At 36.3% G+C, this 20,403-nt stretch overlaps 1 long non-coding RNA gene across 1 annotated transcript; it reads left to right on the plus strand.

Moving 5' to 3' along the window:
* Positions 1-1,162: 1,162 nt before the first annotated feature.
* On the plus strand, positions 1,163-2,719 carry LOC113357699. The gene is made up of 2 exons (XR_003363843.1): positions 1,163-1,788; positions 1,965-2,719. It is a non-coding gene; the product is annotated as an uncharacterized LOC113357699 (long non-coding RNA).
* The last annotated feature ends 17,684 nt before the right edge of the window (positions 2,720-20,403 follow it).

The following is a 20,403-nucleotide window of genomic DNA, read 5'->3' on the forward strand; positions in this document are numbered from 1 at the left end:
ATCAGTATGTGTAATCGATCCTTGTAATAGGTGTAATCGATCCTTGTAACTGGTATAACCGGTCCAGGTAACTGGTGTGACCGATCACAAGAATTACCATGTGTATATGGAATCAATCCTGGTAACTTTTGTGAACGACCACAAGTATTTCCATATTGAGGTATAATTGATCCTAGTGATTGGCAGAACCGATTGAACCCATGTATATGATTTGGTATTTGATCAATCACATAGTTATCTTGGAATACAGGGAAACCAATTCTAAACTTGTTTGGAAGTGTGGTATGACCGATTCCAAGAATGTAAATCCATGTGAATATCAAATATGGATTTACAGTGAAAAAGATGTCAACATACTTTGAACACGATCAGTAACTCTTATCATTTATTGTTCAAAGATATTCCTAGTACTCAAGGAGATCATGTGCCGAAATTAATTGAAAATCTTTTAATTAAGGTTTTTGGTTTTATATGCTTTAATTACTAGCAATTAAATGCATATCTCAAGAGAATTGAGAATATGTATCCAGCTAATGGCCACACTGACCTTGCAAGATTATAGAGCTTCACCCGAGTGAACTCTCTTGATTATTTTATGTACGTCCATGCATATTGTCATGTATTAATCAGTGTATACTAATGGTACAAATTATAAATATTCAAAATGGCCTACCATGACATTTGAAATAAAAGTACTATTAGAAGCACACCATTTAGTACGAAGTTACGTTGAACATCACTTCGAGTCGCAGAACTTCTACGGCTGGATTCCTTGAATTTGTTCTATACGGTACAAACTGTAAAGACCCTCAAGCTCATCAACGCTATTAGACCAGTCAAGTGACGAATTAGCCGATAATAGTTCGATTAGTTTAACGCGAACGTTAATTAATAGGAATTAATCTAAAGACGATCTAGATATGAATTAGTACCATTGAATAGATCTCGAGAAGTTACGCAGAATGGACTACTAGATCTTGTCATTCGGATATCGGACGAAGAAGATATCATCAAATTTGTATGAAGGGAAAAATAGTTATTTCATTAATGGACCTTGGCAGCCCTTATTCAGAAAGTGGGTGCCTTAGTAAAATCTGGTCGGCCTTATCTTCACCCACCGAGAAGATAAATTCTTATTCTGTTTTATTCTTTTCTTCTCATCTTTCTCTTTCTTCTTCGCCGTTCTTCTTCTATGTTATTCCCCTGTTCTTCTTCTGCGAGTGATTAAGAGTTTAATCGAGAGCTTTGTCATCGGTAGGAGGTGTCGAAGATCATGGAGTGTTTGATAGAGATGGTGTTGTTGTCTATTATTGATTCAGACTCGAAGGAGAAATTAAATTAGAAGATGTAATTTCTGAAGTTAGGATTTGTGTGGAATTGAGATGTGAGTCGTGTTGCTGGTAGATAAATAAGAAGAGGGTTGTTGTTAATTGTCGTTACTGAGTTTTTCAAAGGGTTGAATCAGAGTTAGGGTTTTCATAAGAAGTTCAAGAAATAATTAGAAGATGAAGATAGATTAGGGGATTGAATTAATGATGGGTTTGTAATGAATTAAAGTATAGTCGGATGTGTTGAGTTTAATTTCAGTTTCGGTAGGAAAGGGATCCAGAAATTAGGGTTTTTAGTAGAACAGAGATTTAGGGTTCTTGGGTTTGGAATTTAGTTGAGGAAGATGGAATTAATGTTCAAGAGGAACGATTGGAGAAGGGTACTGTGTTAATTCAACAGATAAGGTAGAAATTTCATATGCAGGCTGAGCCGCTGTAAGGATTATGGTTTGCATGTAAGGTAATTCTTCTTCAGTAAATTGAATTGTGTTATGATGTATTACCAAATTGAATTTGTTATTGTTTTAGTTTTGAATAAAAAGAGTGGTACTGTTGATGTTGATAATTTAAGATGTTTGAGTAGATGGAAACTGTAAATGGTGTATGAATTAAAGATAAGTGAAATTGGTTGTGCAGGTGAACTTTAATGGTTGTTGTTGGGGATTGGATTTAGTAACACCACAAACTGTTGGAGTTTGAATATGAATTTGGGTTGTGAATGAGTTATAAAGACATTAATGATCGATCTGTAGAGAAGTATGAATGGTTTGAGTATGATCTCAATTGAACTGTTTCAGGTGGTGGTGTTATGAGTAACAGGGCTTTAGAGATGGAGCTGTTAGTGTTAGTACTCGCTATAGAAGGGCTATTTGGAGTTGCAGTTGTTGGAGTTGTTTGTGAGATGATGAAGTTTGTAATTGATTATCAGCTGAGTTGTTGCCAGTGGTGATGTACAAGTTCTATGTTCTAGCTAAGGTTAGTGGTAGATCCAGTGGGACTCTCAAATGAGGTCTGGTGATGGTTGACGGTTGTTGTTCAGTGGTTGAGGACTTGGAGATGCAATTGAACTTCAATGTGAAGAATGGGCTTACAGTTGAGAATTATGTGGGTTTGTACTAGTATGATGAGATGGAGATACAAGTGATGGTTTTGTACAATGAATAGAACTGAAGTTGGGTTTAGTAGGTACTTGATTATGGAGTTGTTGTTGAGGGTAATTGCAGGTGCAAGTTGTATACCTAGTGTTGTTGTTGTTAGGTAGATTAGTATTGCAGCTAGCTGATTGTAGAAGAAGTGATGGCTTATTACTGCAATTGCAGGCAAAGCTTAAATTACAATTGTATATTGAATTTGTAGAATTCTGTTAAAATGAAGAGATTGAAATTGAGAAATAGTTAAGAGTTTCAGTTGTGTGAGAACCTTAGGTCTGTCTGACTGAACTTATTCAGTCTGACTCGTTTTGTTTAGTTGACTCAGTTAATCTGACTGAGTCGGATATGTTGACTCACCGAGTTTCTTTATCTTGACCTGTGTTGACTCGTTGACCGAGTTAACCTTTGACTTTGGACTGGACTTTGACCTTTGATTGATGTTTACCGTTAGTTGACTCAGATGACCGTTAGAGACTGTTAGTTGACCAATTGGACCAGGCCTTTGTTTAGTGGGCCTACTTAGTGAACCAGAATTTAGAACCAGTTTTCCCTTTTGAATATGAATTAGACCCTTGTGGTCTGAATTGACCTTTGGTTCCTTCTAAAAAGTTGTAGATATTCATAAGATTTAGATAATGGACTTTAGAACCAATCTAATTAAATAAGTAAACCTTTATATGTGCTAAAGATAGATAATAAAGGGTGTAACACTTTAAATGGGCCTAGAATCATTGGATAAAACTGTATGATTCTTGTGTGATCCATTTTGGCTAGCTTCTTAGAGTTCTTGTATGATTAACAGTTAGTTATTAACAACAATCGATTCAAAGGATGAACCAGCGGATCGTGGATCTCGAGGTAGGCGTGGCTTGTCATCAAAAGAGGTGGGAATATATTTAACTCTTTTGTGATTATTGTTGTTTTCTTTTACCAAAGTTTATGTTTAATAAATTCATGCATTTTCTGATTGTGTATTCCTTGCATTATAGTTTTATATTCCGAAAGTTCTATAATCTCTTTTAGTCTTTCCATTGTTTGGAAAGGAATTGTACTGCTTTGTTTGTCTCTATGAATTGTTTGGGAAATAATAATTTCCATTTGTATGTTTGGAAATGAGAATTTCCATCTGTGGTATATAGGATACTGCTCCTTCTTTTATATACATGAATTCAGCTTTTATGCACATGGCTAGGACGACACACCGCAATATTATTATTGAGTGTGGTTAGCACAAATATTATACATTGTTTGTTGAAGGAGTTATTTCCACATACATGATTGTTTAAATCTGTGAATTGGTTGCTTTTTAATGTTTAGGAAAAACATGTATTGTTTTATAGATCATTTTGTTATCTTTTATCACACCCCAAGTGCTTTAATGTCACATTTTAAGTAAAATTGTTCATTTTGCGTCTCGAGGCATCAATAATCTTTTTTGTTATAAATACTGATAATTTATGTTTGGTTTGTAGGATGAATAAATATGGTGAGGTCCATGAAATTTTAGCTAACTGGAGTGGCAGAGATGTTTTGGAATGTGGAAAAGTTGCACCAAATGCTTGCTTACAAGTGGAAGGAATCAAGTGTTGGTCATGTGTTGATCATGGTTCAAGTTAATGGGCCAGAATGTAAGGCAAGGTGTTCTACACCTTTAGACCAAAAGGGAACCCAAACAATTCACTTCTTATATACCTAATCTAGGTGTGGGTGCTTAACACCCAGGTGTACCCCTAACACTTTTCCATTTCACTCCCATGAACAGAGAAATCTTTTCTTCTCTATTTTCTTCCCATTTCAGTTTCTCTGTCAAGACCATACCACCACCGATCTCTCCCTCTCACTCTCATACCAGTCGTACGCCACGCTTACCTCCTCTGTTCTCTCTAATATCAATCACCCAATTTATTCATCTTTACCTACTCTTCCGTAGCCATTTGTGTGAAAGTGAAGAAATAGGTTCAAAGTCATTCGGGGTAGGAATTAAAACCTATGGTATGATTTCATCTCTGAAACTCCCTCAATTGCAGCATGCTATGTGACGTCAATGGAGTGGTTGAAGACAATGGAGTATATCTCAGTTGTGTTTGGTGAGTAATTGACAAACCCTAAATTTCAGTTGTGCTGTTGAGAAATTAGAACCCAATTTTGGGTTAAATTGGTGTATAAATAGAGAGGGGTTTGTGATGTAAAAGGCATGCCCGGATTAGCCGGTGCACCAAGTTGTGGTAGTTTATCTTCAATTTTTCTTTCATCATGTTCTAATCTCATTAACTAGGGTTTAGATGAAACCATTAATCTATTGCTAAGTTTGATTCTTGTTCTGATATTGTTCTTGTTGTGCTTAAATGATATAATAATGGTTTAATCATTGTGTCACACATATTGATTTCACCTTGTTTGTCCTGCAACCTAGGTAGTTAGAATAACTCTATGTTGTGCTTCAACTCATGCTTCAATGTTCAATTTGATCTGTGATTAGTTGTGCTGTAAGAAGACAACTAATGCCAGGAATTGATTCCCTTAGTTGATATTAGATCATCCATTTAAGAATACCCTGGATAAACGGCGGACTAGAATCCTGACAGGTGTCCATTACAAGGGACAAGAGCATTATTGAGACTGAATCGACGTAGCATTTGTTAAGCGGTGAATTCGACTGCCCTAGTACTCCATTTATCTACTTGTTTACAACTTTATTTGCATTCTTAGTTAATCTCTGCAATCATCTTAGTCGTATCGACAAACCTCCGTTTTGAAACACTGTCTCTACATTTGTATTACTAGAACCTTAAAAAGAACCTTATAAGTTTAGTTTCACCAATCCAACTCCCCGTAGGATCGACCAGTACTAGTCATTGTCTGCGTTCTAGACGTCGTGCGCTTGCGGTTTAATATTGTAGGTATCTTCTAGTCCTACCAAGGGGTTCTTGTATATATATATATATTTCTGAGCGGCGCTAGATTTTGGGTTAAGTTTTGTAGCAGATTTCTTAATTGAATGTTTAAGTATATGATTTAGATTCTTAGTGCCTCTTTATTTAGTTAATATCTTGGATTAGTCAGCTGCTAGCTTTGGGGGCGCTACAGTGTTGGTATCAGAGCTCATTATTAGATCTTATATGGGAAAAGATAGAAATAGCCAGTGGCAGTTAGTGAACTAGACTAGTTTAGAACTGGGTTGGGTTGAGAGATAAATCTTAATCACTAAAATCTATAAATAATTAAAAGATTTATTTGATTGATTGATTTGTTTGGTTGGTTGGTTGGTTGTTTGTCTATGTAATGAAGTAAAAATTGTAGGGTACACCAGTAACTTTGGCTAATAAAGGTTAGGGAATAATCAGTCTAAAAAGTATGAACACGTACGTAATCCAATATTAGAAAAACAATGAGATTAACACAATTGATAAATCTTTAAAAGTCACATAGAAAACTTATTGGGTACCTTGACTTATACGTAGAGTAAACAATTTATAATTACATAAATATTTATGATATTTTTGGGATTCAATAATATTTGTAAGAGTAGTTAGAATAATAGTTTGACTATCAATGTTAACAATAAAATATTATAGTATTAATTATAAATGATAATAAAAGTAATAATAATTTTACTAAAAGTAATGTTAGTATTTATCAATTAGGGTCACATTGAACTTAACTTAACTAAAATCTCATTAAAGATATATAACGATAAAAATAATTATTATGATTAAATAACTATGAAAACTAATAACACTTATCTACGGTTAAATTTGTAAATTAAACTAGTTACAATTTAATACATATTTTGTGTGTAAACTAGATAGTTAATATAATACTTATTAGGCGTTAGAAGTAAAAAAGAAGAGGATATGGTATATAAAATAAAAAAGACTCAACTTGTTAGTAATTTTGCATCGAAATTATTTTTAGTCTAATAGATGATCCAGTAATCTTTAAAATGATACCAATATACATGAAGTAGTAATAATAGTATTCGGATGTTTAGTGTAATAGTAGAATTAAAAGAAAATAAATTCGTATACGAATAAGATACTTTACAAATCCAAAGACTATTAAGATATAGTATAATTTTAGGCAGACTCAAACCTAAACCATATTAAATTACCAACGCCAATCTTTAACAAGATAGGGTATATGGATTCGAGATGAATAAATAAAAATCTGTTATATCAATACTTACGTGAATGTAAAATTATATTTAGAAGATTAAGGCTTAGTGTACCAACTATACTATCAACTTAAGAATAATGAGAATAATAACATAGTTAGTAATAGTATTTGAGTAATTAAGCTGGTAGGAAATTTATAATAGATAGTGTTTGGAAAATTTATATATGGTATTACAGTAAAGTTAAAATTATCAAATATTACAAATTGATGTGAATCGAATTTGGATTAATTATAATGATAAAATAAATAAATAAATAATTCAGATAACTAGATTGCTTAAAATGATGTGAAATGTTTATGAAGTACAATTTTAAAATTACACCAGATAAAAGTTAAAACTAATTAATCTTAATAAATTAATATTTAGTGAATCCAGCACTGGGGAATAGTGCCTGGTAATTCTTGTGTGTTCCTGTGATACTTGTTACGTAGGAAGGCATTTGTCAGGCGTCGCGAACCTAGACAGGGCAACTGCATTCTTGTATCACTAGGCATAGAAGGGAGAATTGCTTCTATTAGTGGACTGATAGATCCCAAGTTTTACTTAGAAACTTTATTATAGAGTATCCTCTCTCGTAATTAGAACCGGTAGCTTATTGAAATAGAAACTAGTCTATTGAACCTAGAGCCACAAATTTTAGTTGTAAAAAGACATATGGGTTTGTGCTTTGTTTCGTTTTGTTTGCGCTTAGATAAGAGATAGGATTATCTCTATAAGGTGGGGAGTTTTGAAGACTAGAAGGATAGTATGATTTTCGAGGAAGAAAATGAATAAGGTGGGGAGAATGTAAAGATCCTCAAGCTCATCAACGCTATTAGACTAGTCAAGTGACGAATTAGCCGATAATAGCTCGATTAGTTTAACACGAACGTTAATTAATATGAATTAATCTAACGACGATCTAGATACGAAATTAGTACCATTGAATAGATCTCGAAAAGTTACGCATAATGGACTACTCGATCTTCTCATTCGGATATCGGGCGAAGAAGATATCATCAAATTTTTATGAAGGGAAAATTAGTCATTTCATTGATGGACCTTGGCAGCCCTTATCCAGAACGTGGGTTCCTTAGTAAAATTTGGTCGGCCATATCTTCACCCACCGAGAAGATAAATTCTTATTTTTCTTTATTCTTTTCTTCTCATCTTTCTCTTTCTTCTTCTTCGTTCTTTTTCTCTGTTCTTCCCATGTTCTTCTTCTGCGAGTGATTAAGAGTTCAATCGAGAGCTTTGTCATCGGTACGAGGTGTAGAAGATCATGGAGTGTTTGATAGAGATGGTGTTGTTGTCTGTTATTGATTCAGACTCGAAGGAGAAAGTAAATTAGAAGATGTAATTTCTGAAGTTAGGATTTGTGTGGAATTGAGATGTGAGTCGTGTTGCCGGCAGATAAATAAGAAGAGGGTTGTTGTTAATTATCGTTACTGAGTTGTTCTGAGGGATGAATCAGAGTTAGGGTTTTCATCAGAAGTTCAAGAAATAATTAGAAGATGAAGATAGATTAGGGGATTGAATTAATGATGGGTTTGTAATGAATTAAAGTATAGTCGGATGTGTTGAGTTTAATTTCGGTTTCGGTAGGAAAGGGATCCAGAAATTAGGGTTTTTAGTAGAACAGAGATTTAGGGTTCTTGGATTTGGAATTTAGTTGAGGGAGATGGAATTAATGTTTAAGAGGAACGATTGGAGAAGGGCACTGTGTTAATTGAACAGATGAGGTAGAAATTTCATATGCAGGCTGAGCCGATGTAAAGGATTATGGTTTGCATGTAAGGTAATTCTTCTTCAGTAAATTGAATTGTGTTATGATGTATTACCAAATTGAATTTGTTATTGTTTTAGTTCTGAATAAAAAGAGTGGTACTGTGGGTGTTGATAATTTAAGATGTTTGAGTAGATGGAAACTGTAAATGGTGTATGAATTAAAGATAAGTGAAATTGGTTGTGCATGTGAACTGTAATGGTTGTTATTGGGGATTGGATTTAGTAACGCCACAAACTGTTGGAGTTTGAATATGAATTGGGTTGTGAATGAGTTATAAAGAAATTAATGATGGATCTGTAGAGAAGTATGAATGGTTTGAGTATGATCTTAATTGAACTGTTTCAGGTGGTGGTGTTATGAGTAACAGGGCTTTAGAGATGGAGATGTTAGTGCTAGTACTCACTATAGAAGGGCTATTTGGAGTTCCAGTTGTTGGAGTTGTTTGTGAGATGATGAAGTTTGTAATTGATTATCAGCTGAGTTGTTGCCAGTGGTGATGTATAAGTTTTATGTTCTAGATAAGGTTAGTGGTAGAGCTAGTGGGACTCTCAAATGAGGTATGGTGATGGTTGAAGGTTGTTTTTCTGTGGTTGAGGACTTGGCGATGCAATTGAACTTCAGTGTGAAGAATGGGCTTACAGTTGAGAATTATGCGGGTTTGTACAAGTATGATGAGATGGAGATACAAGTGATGGTTATGTACAATGAATAGAACTGAAGTTGGGTTTAGTAGGTACGTGATCATGGAGTTGTTGTTGAGGGTAATTGCAGGTGCAAGTTGTATACCTAGTGTTGTTGTTGTTAGGTAGATTAGTATTGCAGCTAGCTCATTGTAGAAGAAGTGATAGCTTATTACTGCAGTTGCAGGTAAAGCTTAAATTACAATTGTATATTGAATTTGTAGAATTCTGTTAAAATGAATAGATTGAAATTGAGAAATAGTTAAGAGTTTCAGTTGTGTGAGAACCTTTGGTCTGTCTGACTGAACTTATTCAGTCTGACTCGTTTTGTTTAGCTGACTCAGTTAATCTGACTGAGTCGGATATGTTGACTCACCGAGTTTCTTTATCTTGACATGTGTTAACTCGTTGACCGAGTTAACCTTTGACTGTGGACTGGACTTTGACCTTTGAATGACGTTTACCGTTAGTTGACTCAGATGACCGTTAGAGACTGTTAGTTGAGCAATTGGACTAGGCCTTTGTTTAGTGGGCCTACTTAGTGAACCAGAGTTTAGAACCAGTTTTCCCTTTTGAACATGAATTAGATCCTTGTGGTCTGAATTGACCTTTGGTTCCTTCTACAAAGTTGTAGATATTCATAAGAGTTAGATAATGGACTTTAGAACCAATCTAATTAAATTAGTAAACCTTTATATGTGCTAAAGATAGATAATAAAGGGTGTAGAACTTTAAATGGGCCTAGAATCATTGGATAGAACTGTATGATTCTTGTGTGAGCCATTTTGGCTAGCTTCTTAGAATTCTTGTATGATTAACAGTTAGTTATTAACAACGATCGATTCAAAGGATGAACCAGTGGATCGTGGATCTCAAGGTAGGCGTGGCTTGTCATCAAAAGAGGTGGGAATATATTTTGTTGGAAAAAATACAGTTTTATGTGAATAAAAATTACTAATAAAAAGTTTTTTCCAAAAATAAAAACACCTTCCAAATTTTATCGGGTTAGGGTTTTATATATATGAAGAATTTTTTTTTATTGTATAGATATATAGAAAAACTTCTCTTATATCCCCTAAGATTTTTAGTACTTCTTCTTCGTTTTTTCGATGTTTGATACGAGGGTTCTAAGTGCTAACGATTCGTGAGTTTTCCGCTGCCAAGTTCTAGAAGGACAAGTTTGAATGTGCTATTCAAGCTTGTTAAGATTGTTGTATCTTGGAGGCATATGTACCCGTAGGGCTATAGCATCATCTTTTTCAGAGTGTAGCCGGGCATTCTTGTCTTAAGGACAGTATGTTGAACATGCGCCTCAATCTACCATTACCGTTTTTCTTGTTTCCATGGTGTTTAGCAGGATATTCAAGACATTAACAGTTGACTAAGGAGAACACACGAAAATCAGATAAGTGCCTCTTTTATTGATTAGTTATTTGATTTTTTCAGTTTTAATTGTTATTACCCAACAATCTTAAGACAAGAATGATATATATTAGAATAGCAATTAAGAAAGAATCGAATTGGGTTTGATCAGTAGCTCTCGTACTATACACATCGACTGGTTTTCTTTTTTAAGTCTACATGTGATCGTGATGAACCTAACTGGTTAATATGTGCTTTAATCAGGGGCCTATATGGGATATCTTGTATATCCTCTAATTTCGGCGGGTCAATCTGATAATACTCGTTATAAATCACGCCAGTAAAGCTGTTGGACCATGTGCTTATTGTAGATGTTGAAGCGTCCGCGACTAGGTGTTACAGAATCGTTTGGTGGTTCAAAGATCGTTGTAGATGCAACCACAGAGGTGTATAAATCCGACCTCCGGATGCAAACCCTGGGTTTATGCTCGCTCTATAACTCCAACGGAGAAAAGGATCAATGTCAAGCATTCCGCAAGATCTCTATCCTGAGATCCTGGCAAGGATACCAGTGAAATCCACATATGTATACTGTTTGGTTGATTTGGTTGGTTCTTGTAATGGCATACTTTGCTTACGCTTATGGAATCAGGAAAAGGATTTCTTTTATCTTTGGAATCCTGCCACCAAAGGGTGCCAACGAAGTATATAACACTTTAGATGATGATTAGTTTACATCACCATTACTTGATGGTGATGGTATTAATCAAGTGCCGATTCAAAAGATAGAATCTTCGCCCGCTAGCAAACAACTGGTGACTGCTGAAAGTTCTTTTGTGGGTTCATGTAATGGGTTGAATACAAACTGCTGGCAAGACCACCACCTGAATTTGATGATATGTCTCGTAAGCCGAATCTTGGTTACCTATCGACCAGACATGGGTTCGGTTATAACTCGAAGTGTGATGAATACAACTTCGTATGAATTAAGAGCTATTCAAACTTCAACCAGTCTGAAGTTGTCGTTTATTCACTTAGATCGAATGCATGGAAACGAATTCGAAATATCCCTTATATTATGTGTAGTTTTAAATCACAACAGTACGGGGTATTTTGTAATGGGGCTCTTCATTCGTTTGCGTTGTCCAAATCAGGTCGGTCATCTTCTACCTCCAAAGTAGTAGTTACACCCGAAGTATTAGTTGCATTGGATATAACAGATGAGATTACCAGAGAAATCCTACAACCAGACGATTCTGAAGTCGTTAACTATACATATCGGCATATTGGTGTGTTGGATGGGTGTCTATGCGTGCTTTTAGGTAATCCTGTCATCGGTTTTGAAATTTGGGTAATCAAAGATTACCTCAAGAGAGAATCTTGGAGTAAGCATTATACCATATCTCATAAGATTACGGAAAACTCTAGATATTTGAAGCCTATGTGGTCCTCGCATACAGAAGAAACTGCAGTTTCCTGTCGAGGAATTCGCTAAGTGGAAGTTTGCACTTTCGTCATCGGGTCGAGCATATCATTCGGGAGGAGAACATGATGGCTGCACAAGAGATTCTTGAGCTGTTTTCTGAACTTGTTGCAGTGCGTCTTCCAATTATTGAATCACAGATGGCTTAGATAGAAGTCGAGCAGAGTATCGAGAAGGTTTAACGGTGACTGATCGAAAGAATGAAGTTGTTGGCTGCTGCTCGAGCCATTTATTGCAGTAGACGATAACTGCTAGCGATTCTAATTGCGGTGATGTTTAGGAGTTGAACGAGCAAAACAGAACAATGACAGTGAGGAGATAAAGCTGACTTGGTCTATGCCATTATCGATATAGAGATGCAATACTCCTGGTGTTAATGGAGCTGTGACGGAGAAGATCAAGGTGCTGCTGCCATTACCAATGGAGTTGGCAGTGATGATGCTAGTTTGATCAGTGATGCTACTCACGATGCCTGGGAATGGATTGATTGCTGTTGAAGGCAGTGTACATCGGGTTTGAAACTTGGCAGTGTCATGAAGATGCTGAGAGTGGGAGAAGGTCTGCTACTGATTAAAAGATGGTGGTGGATTTGAGATCGAGAAGGACATTGAATAAGTTGATGTTTTTTTTTTCCAACCATGGAAGCAGCCATTCTGGATTAGTTGGTGGTGCTAGGAGGAGTTACCCTAGAGTCATGAAGCGATCAGTAATTTCACCTGATGATCGAAGTTACAAAATATGGCAGAACTTTCTCCTTCTGCTAGTCGTATACACCGCACTGATGGCTCCTTTCCAATATGGTTTTCTTTTCAAACCAGTTCGAGGACTGGAGATCGCGTATATTGTCATCGATGGAAACTTCTTGATAGATATCTTCATCACCTTCTTCATTGGCTACGCGACAGAAAATCTTACGTATTCGTTGACAACCATTGGGAAATTGCTTGGAGCATCATGCTTCGTCTCTGGAGTCTTCGTAGAGTGTGTTCTTTGCTTTCCGTAATGGAGAAAAAACATCAAGTTCAACTACTTTTGGGTGAGGTGCGTCAGGATTTTCTGTCTGACTATATTCTACGTTCACTGTGCTGCATGTGTTTATTATACTATCGTTGCACGTAGCAGCCATCCAGAACGAACGTAGCTTGGTGACTTGCTTGATGAGAGTCTAGGAGATCGATATGTTACATCGATTTATTGGTCTGTTACAACTTTCACATCTGTTTTACGTGCAAAGACGAAGCGATGTATGCGGGAACTGGAATCACTAGATTGTGCGAATCAAAGTGTGTTCTCCATCAATAAAATCATGCGAAGGTACAACGGTACTCGTCGGTATGAGAAAGTTAATTTTCCAATTCTTTTGAATAAGCATGCAAAGGAATAGTGGAGCTCGCTTCAGGGGAAGAGCATCACATATTCATGCTTAATTCTTGTACTTGATGTCGGTTTGCACTTGCTCAAACCAAGAGCTAAGTTTTAAATAATTCTTAAGAGAAGTATTTAAATGTGGGGGATAAGAAATGTGATCTTGCAATCCATCAAGGATGAGAGGTATATGATGAATGCATTAAACAACCTTGAAGAATATAAGAAAGACACGTGATTATGGACCACTTCAGATTTGACAGGAAACTAATATGCGGTTGACATGGTCTAAAGGATCAGTAGGTAACCATATATTTTTTTATTTTTTTTATTTTCTGTCTAACGTGTTTAGTACGTGTTGCAAAATAGATGTGCATATCCGCGTTTAATCTGGGAAAACACAGGGATGCTCTGATTAGAAGACCAGAGATTGGAATGCATGAGGTACATAATTAATTTCAATTATGTGATATATGCTTTACAACCACCTATGAAATATGTGATATGTTTATGATTTGACTGAAAGACCAAGATGGCTGATATGATCTAAATGATCGAAAGGATCCAGAAGAAATTCTGAAGGAAATGGTTTTTGTCAAACTCGATGTGTTTAATGTGTGTTGTAAATGTGCAGTATATCAGATGTATACAAATACCCATGTATCTCAAGAGAATTACTGGATGATCTGATTAGATATTTGTGATACTTGAGGTACATCTTAAATTGTGTATGTAATACATATTGTACTGACCTTAAGAGATGTTGTTGTTTCAGGCTATGGATAAATCTTAGCCTATGTGTGTATCCTCTTAAGGAGTGTCTGTCTAAGGAAGTCCTTAAAACAGACAAGATGAACTTGTATATTGAAGAAATCAAAGTTCGTGTGCTTTAATTCAAGCATAAGAGGAAGACGAATGATTACTAAGATGCTTCTTAGAAGATATTCCTCTGTGACCGAAGCCTGTGGCCATCATTGCAGAAAATCAATTGACTATGTGAGTCTAAAGTAAATGAGCAATGACAAAGTATAGACATACTCGAAGAAGGCTAATTCGGTAAGACAACTATACTCTTTAATGAAGTAATTTTAGTTGATTCGTGAAGTCAAAAAGAGGTCTCAGTAGACATGTAAAGTCAAAAGAGAACCTCACAGACTTAGGGAAGTCAACAGAAAAATTAGTGGTCCTTTGACGAAAGGATTTTCTAAAGAGATAGTTCGTAATTATACATCGAGGGGGAATGGGACTTAAGCTCATATAAAATAAACTTGCCATGAAGGATACTCAACCTTGCTGACTGGAGATCCCAAGATCAAGGTTTCGAATGAGACAACTAATTTATGGTAGGTAAAGGTAAACATTATCAGAGGATTATATTCTCTCTGTCCCTTCCCTATGGTGTAGATGTGATAGTGTGACTGCATGTGAAGGGTGACTTTAATAAGTCTTAATGAGTTCCATAGTTTCAATTTAAGATTGAAGTGGGGTGTAGCAGTGAACACTCTTAATGGAACTCACCTATCTGAATGAGGAAGTGGGTCGCTTTCTATGAGAATATGAGCTGATTCTCTAGAGCATTCTGAGAAACAAGACGTCCAGGGCCAAAATGGACACAACGGCGGAGCTTGGCAGCAACCGTGGAGATATCATGTGTGGTTGTTATCGCGAGTTACACCAAATGTTAGACAGTTCAAGACCTAATGGACACTGGCTAATAAGTAGTTCAGGTAACCTCTCACTAAGCAAAGGTTCAAGACCTTATGGACACCTATGCCTATTCATGATATTTCTTGTTTTCCGTGTTTTATCGTATTTTTATTCATGTGGGGGATTGTTGGAAAAAATACAGTTTTATGTGAATAAAAATTACTAATAAAAAGGTTTTTCCAAAAATAAAAACACCTTCCAAATTTTATCGGGTTAGGGTTTTATATATATGAAGAATTTTTTTTTATTGTATAGATATATAGAAAAACCTCTCTTATATCCCCTAAGATTTTTAGTACTTCTTCTTCGTTTTTTCGATGTTTGATACGAGGGTTCTAAGTGCTAACGATTCGTGAGTTTTCCGCTGCCAAGTTCTAGAAGGACAAGTTTGAATGTGCTATTCAAGCTTGTTAAGATTGTTGTATCTTGGAGGCAGATGTACCCGTAGGGCTATAGCATCATCTTTTTCAGAGTGTAGCCGGGCATTCTTGTCTTAAGGACAGTATGTTGAACATGCGCCTCAATCTACCATTACCGTTTTTCTTGTTTCCATGGTGTTTAGCAGGATATTCAAGACATTAACAGTTGACTAAGGAGAACACACGAAAATCAGATAAGTGCCTCTTTTATTGATTAGTTATTTGATTTTTTCAGTTTTAATTGTTATTACCCAACATATTTAACTCTTTTGTGATTATTGTTGTTTTCTTTTACCAAAGTTTATGTTTAATAAATTCATGCATTTTCTGATTGTGTATTCCTTGCATTATAGTTTTAAATTCCGAAAGTTCTATAATCTCTTTTAGTCTTTCCATTGTTTGGAAAGGAGTTGTACTGCTTTGTTTCTCTTTATGAATTGTTTGGGAAATAAGAATTTCCATTTGTATGTTTGGAAATGAGAATTTCCATCTGTGGTATATAGGATACTGCACCTTCTTTTATATCTACATGAATTCAGCTTTTATGCACATGGCTAGGGCGATACACCGCAATATTATTATTGAGTGTGGTTAGCACAAATATTATACATTGTTTGCTGACAGAGTTAGTTCCATATACATGATTGTTTAAATCTGTGAATTGGTTGCCTTTTAATGTTTAGGAAAAACATGTATTGTTTTATAGATCATTCCAGTAATTACTTGAAAGTTAAATGTTATTCCTACTGGGCACCCCTATTAGGGATGATGTGCACACCCATTCCCATTTCCAGTTTCAGAGACAGATCAGAGTTGCGCAGCGAAAGCTTCAAGGGTTGAGTCTGTTAGTTGGTTAACTTCTGCTATGTTTATTATGTTGTATATTCTATTTGTAAACCAAATGATTATTGTATATGTATCATTTGAGAGGAGTTCTTGTATGTATATATATTTCTGAGCGGGGCTAGATTTTGGGTTAAGTTTTGTAGCAGATTTCTTAATTGAATGTTTAAGTATATGATTTAGATTCTTAATGCCTCTTTATTTATTTAGTTAATATCTTGGATTAGTCAGCTGCTAGCTTTGGGGGCGCTACACAAACAAAGTGCTAATACTAACTACGCTTGGCCATAGCCAAGCTACCATGCCAAATAGCCAAGATAAGTTGTTGAATCAACATGGAAAACATACCGAAGAACATGGACGCATCCCATGGCCAATCCAACATGGCCGAGGTCCCGTGGCCAGGCCAACATAGCCGAGGACCCACTGCCAGGCCAACTTGGTTGTATAGCACACCCACAATTTGGGGCGTGGCCACCAACTTGACGGTCCCACCAAAATTCGTGGCCGTAGATACCAACTTTCCGGTGCCACCAAAGTTCATGGACATGGCCATCAACTTTCCGGTCCCACCAAAGTTCGTGGCCATGGCTACCAATCTTTCCGTTCCACTAAAGTTCGTGGTTGTGGCGACCAACTTGCTCATCCTACCGAAGTTTTGTGGCCGTGGACACGAACCAATTGAGCCAACCTCCCAAGTCATTGGTCAACTTTCCAAGGAAACTTAGCAAAGCCTTCCATTTCACCTTAGCCAACTTGGCCATACCTCCCAGGCCATGGTTATTGCTACGGTAATGCTATGCAGGTGCTTTGAAGTGCTGTTGATGGCGGTATGCAGGTGGTAATGGAGATGGACTGTGAAGGTGTATGCTGGTGATGTTATGCAGATGGGTGTGCTGGGATGATGTATGCAGATGGAAGTGGGTATGCAGGTGGAGTGATTATGCAGATGTGGCAGTCGAGGGTTCTCTCCTTTTATAGCTCGTTGTTATTTGTTTTGCAATCAAATTCCCCTGACCCAAGTTTCCTTACTGAATATATGGCAAGAAACCTCTTCGAAACAGTCACACGGACCATGGCAATAACACACCTCTGGCTACCGTTTTCAACTCAAAATACAACACCAAATATGCCCTAACTCGAGCCAAGACTCAAATCTGCACACAACCAGACTTACTGAACTCTAACTCTTCTAAAACAGTTAAACAGGCCACAAGTCCACGGCAAATTCAGACCTCTTCCCTGTTTCGATGCTCAAGACATCACCCATAAACTCACTTCTGCCTTGTTCTTTCTCTACTTTAGACCCTCCAATTTCGTTTCAAATTCCCACCAGGACCATTATCTAGCTGACAGCATTGCTGGTTCAGGAATTATAGTAGCTGTTGCAGAACAGGTCGTTCAGGCCATTTTACAAACACAGTATCTGCATTCTGATGGTAATACAGAAATCAGCTGCTGTTGATTCTTAAAGCATTCCATCTCCTTCCCTGCACATAACATACACACCCAACAAACCCAAACCATTCAGAACTCTAAATCATACATTAATCTCAACGTTCATCACTTCAAATCATTGGCATCAGATAAAACTTCGTGGCTGTTTTGCAGACTTGAAATACAACCCAAAACTCCTATATCATGAACTGTATCATCTAGTAATCGAATTCCTGAAACTCATCTTCGAATTCTTCTCATAGAACATCAAAGACTGCCTTTAATCTTCTTCACTTACTCACAAGATCGATGGAAGCATATCGGGTTTCTTCTGTGTATTCTCGCGATCAAATTTAACTTGAACCTCTCTTACAAATCAGTACTGCTCCGTGTTTCCCTGAACTTCTATAAGAACTCTCTAAACCATTCGTACACATCTATTACCATGGCTAACCGACGACAAGGACTGGTGCTAAACTACTTTGAGCATGAATGAGCTGGGACGGGAATTGAAATTGGGAATAAGAGACCCAACCTAGTTCTGTAGTTTAGGCAGCCAGGGAAATGTAGGTGGCCCCGAGTAAAGTGACAGGTCTTTTTAGCAAATCCCGGCAGTAGTTCAGTGGCTTCCCTGAGTACTATCCTGGGTGCTTGGTTAAAACAGAAATGACTTCCCTTTGGTGCTCTTTGCGTACGCCTCTGGTAAAAACAGAAATGACTTCCCTTGATGTCTCTAAATAATGAATTGAGCATCATTTTCTCGTATTTTACGCCACATGACTCCAAAGTACCTACAAAAAGCAAACGAAGCATAATATACACTAATGCAAGAGAAATATTAAAGAAAAGTATAAGAAAATGATACTCAAATGATATATTTTAGGCATCTATTAGATTTGAACCTATGAGAGATTCAGTTAACGTAGAACAAGATGGTGATATCCTGTATTCACATCATACTCTTCAGAAAGTCAATTTGTTTTCAATCCTGATAAACAATTCAACATTGTTAGTTCATTTGTTGAACACAACTCAGAGAATATTAACCATTATGAGTTAATAAGAAAACAAACACATGTGATGCACGATTGAGATTCAGATAACAGTGATGAGACTAATTTTTTCATAAAACTTGCTGAAAAATATATTTATTATCCATCTGTCAAAAGATTATCAAAGATTCTTTGATAAATCCAGGTCTCACGAGAGAAAAAAAATGTGCTTCAAGAAACTCTTGAAATTTATAAGCCTCCTGACAGGATGATAATCACATCCAGTCAATCTCAAAATGAGAATACACTCTTGTCTCCTCTTGAAACTGAATTTGAAAATTCTGACAATCGTTTTATTGTCAAAAAAGATTTATTAGTTAAGACAAGGATATGTGATTCCAGTTTTCAAAATCTCTTAACTAATAAACAACATTTTGATTCAGATAGTCTAGCCACCTGCAAGAATCAAAGAGTTGTACTTCAAAACATAATCCATTGACTAATATCCAGTCAAGTAAAACTGTTTCTAACAGTGACAAGGACTATTTATCTGAAAAATACAAAGATCAGCTTAAATGCACACAAACTAATGATTGCATACCATTTAGCTTTGTTATTGATCATTTGTGCAATTCAAGATCAAGGAAACAATCTCATCAAAAGATGTTATCGTATTCCAAGAAAAAACTGGGTCAATCTAAGAATACTACTCAATCCATGACTCAAAGGTTCCAAATCACACTTAGAACTCTATTTCTATTTGAATCGAACTATCTGTTAAATCACATTTATCAAGTGGTGATCCACAATTGTGAAACCTATTCTTGAAATCGCTCTAGAAAAAGGAATGTCCGAAAACATCAAGCATATCTTGTAAAAGTTATTGATTATGAAAAAGCGGGGGTACAACAACCGCACCCAATATTTCGCTTAGCAATCTGTATGGACAAACTCCAAGAGAGTCAATATGACTCAATCTTAATAAAGTATATCAAAGAGTTATATTTCTCTTTCTCGATTCAATTCTTACTCAAGCAAATAGAAATCTGCAAGTCTAATTGAATACAAGAGAAATCACTTGAACGGTACCAAAGACCAATGTTCAAGGATCAATCAATTTCAATCAACAACCAAAGGTCGGATTTCCAATTGATTGATTCAAACGCACAACCTGTGATATTTCAATTATATAACAAAATATAATGCGGAATAGAAATAACACAGACACCAGAATCTTGTTAACGAGGAAACCGCAAATGTATAAAAACCCCGAGACTTAGTCCAGATTGAACACCACACTGTATTAAGCCGCTACAGATACTAGCCTACTACAAACTAACTTCGGTCTGGACTGTAGTTGAACCCCAATCAATCTCACACTGATTCAAGGTACAGTTTGTCTCCTTACGTCTCTGATCCCAGCAGGATACTACGCACTTGATTCCCTTAGCTGATCTCACCCACAACTAAGAGTTGCTACGACCCAAAGTCGAAGACTTTAATAAACAACTTTATATCACACTGAAAAGTCTACAGAATAGATAAATCTGTCTCCCGCAGATAAACCTACAAATTTTTGTTCCGTCTTTTGATAAATCAAGGTGAACAGGAACTAATTGATAACCCAGACTTATATTCCCGAAGAACAGCCTAGTATTATCAATCACCTCACAATAATCTTAATCGACGCG

This window comes from Papaver somniferum, chromosome 3, assembly GCF_003573695.1.
Source record: "Papaver somniferum cultivar HN1 chromosome 3, ASM357369v1, whole genome shotgun sequence".
NCBI lineage: Eukaryota > Viridiplantae > Streptophyta > Magnoliopsida > Ranunculales > Papaveraceae > Papaver > Papaver somniferum.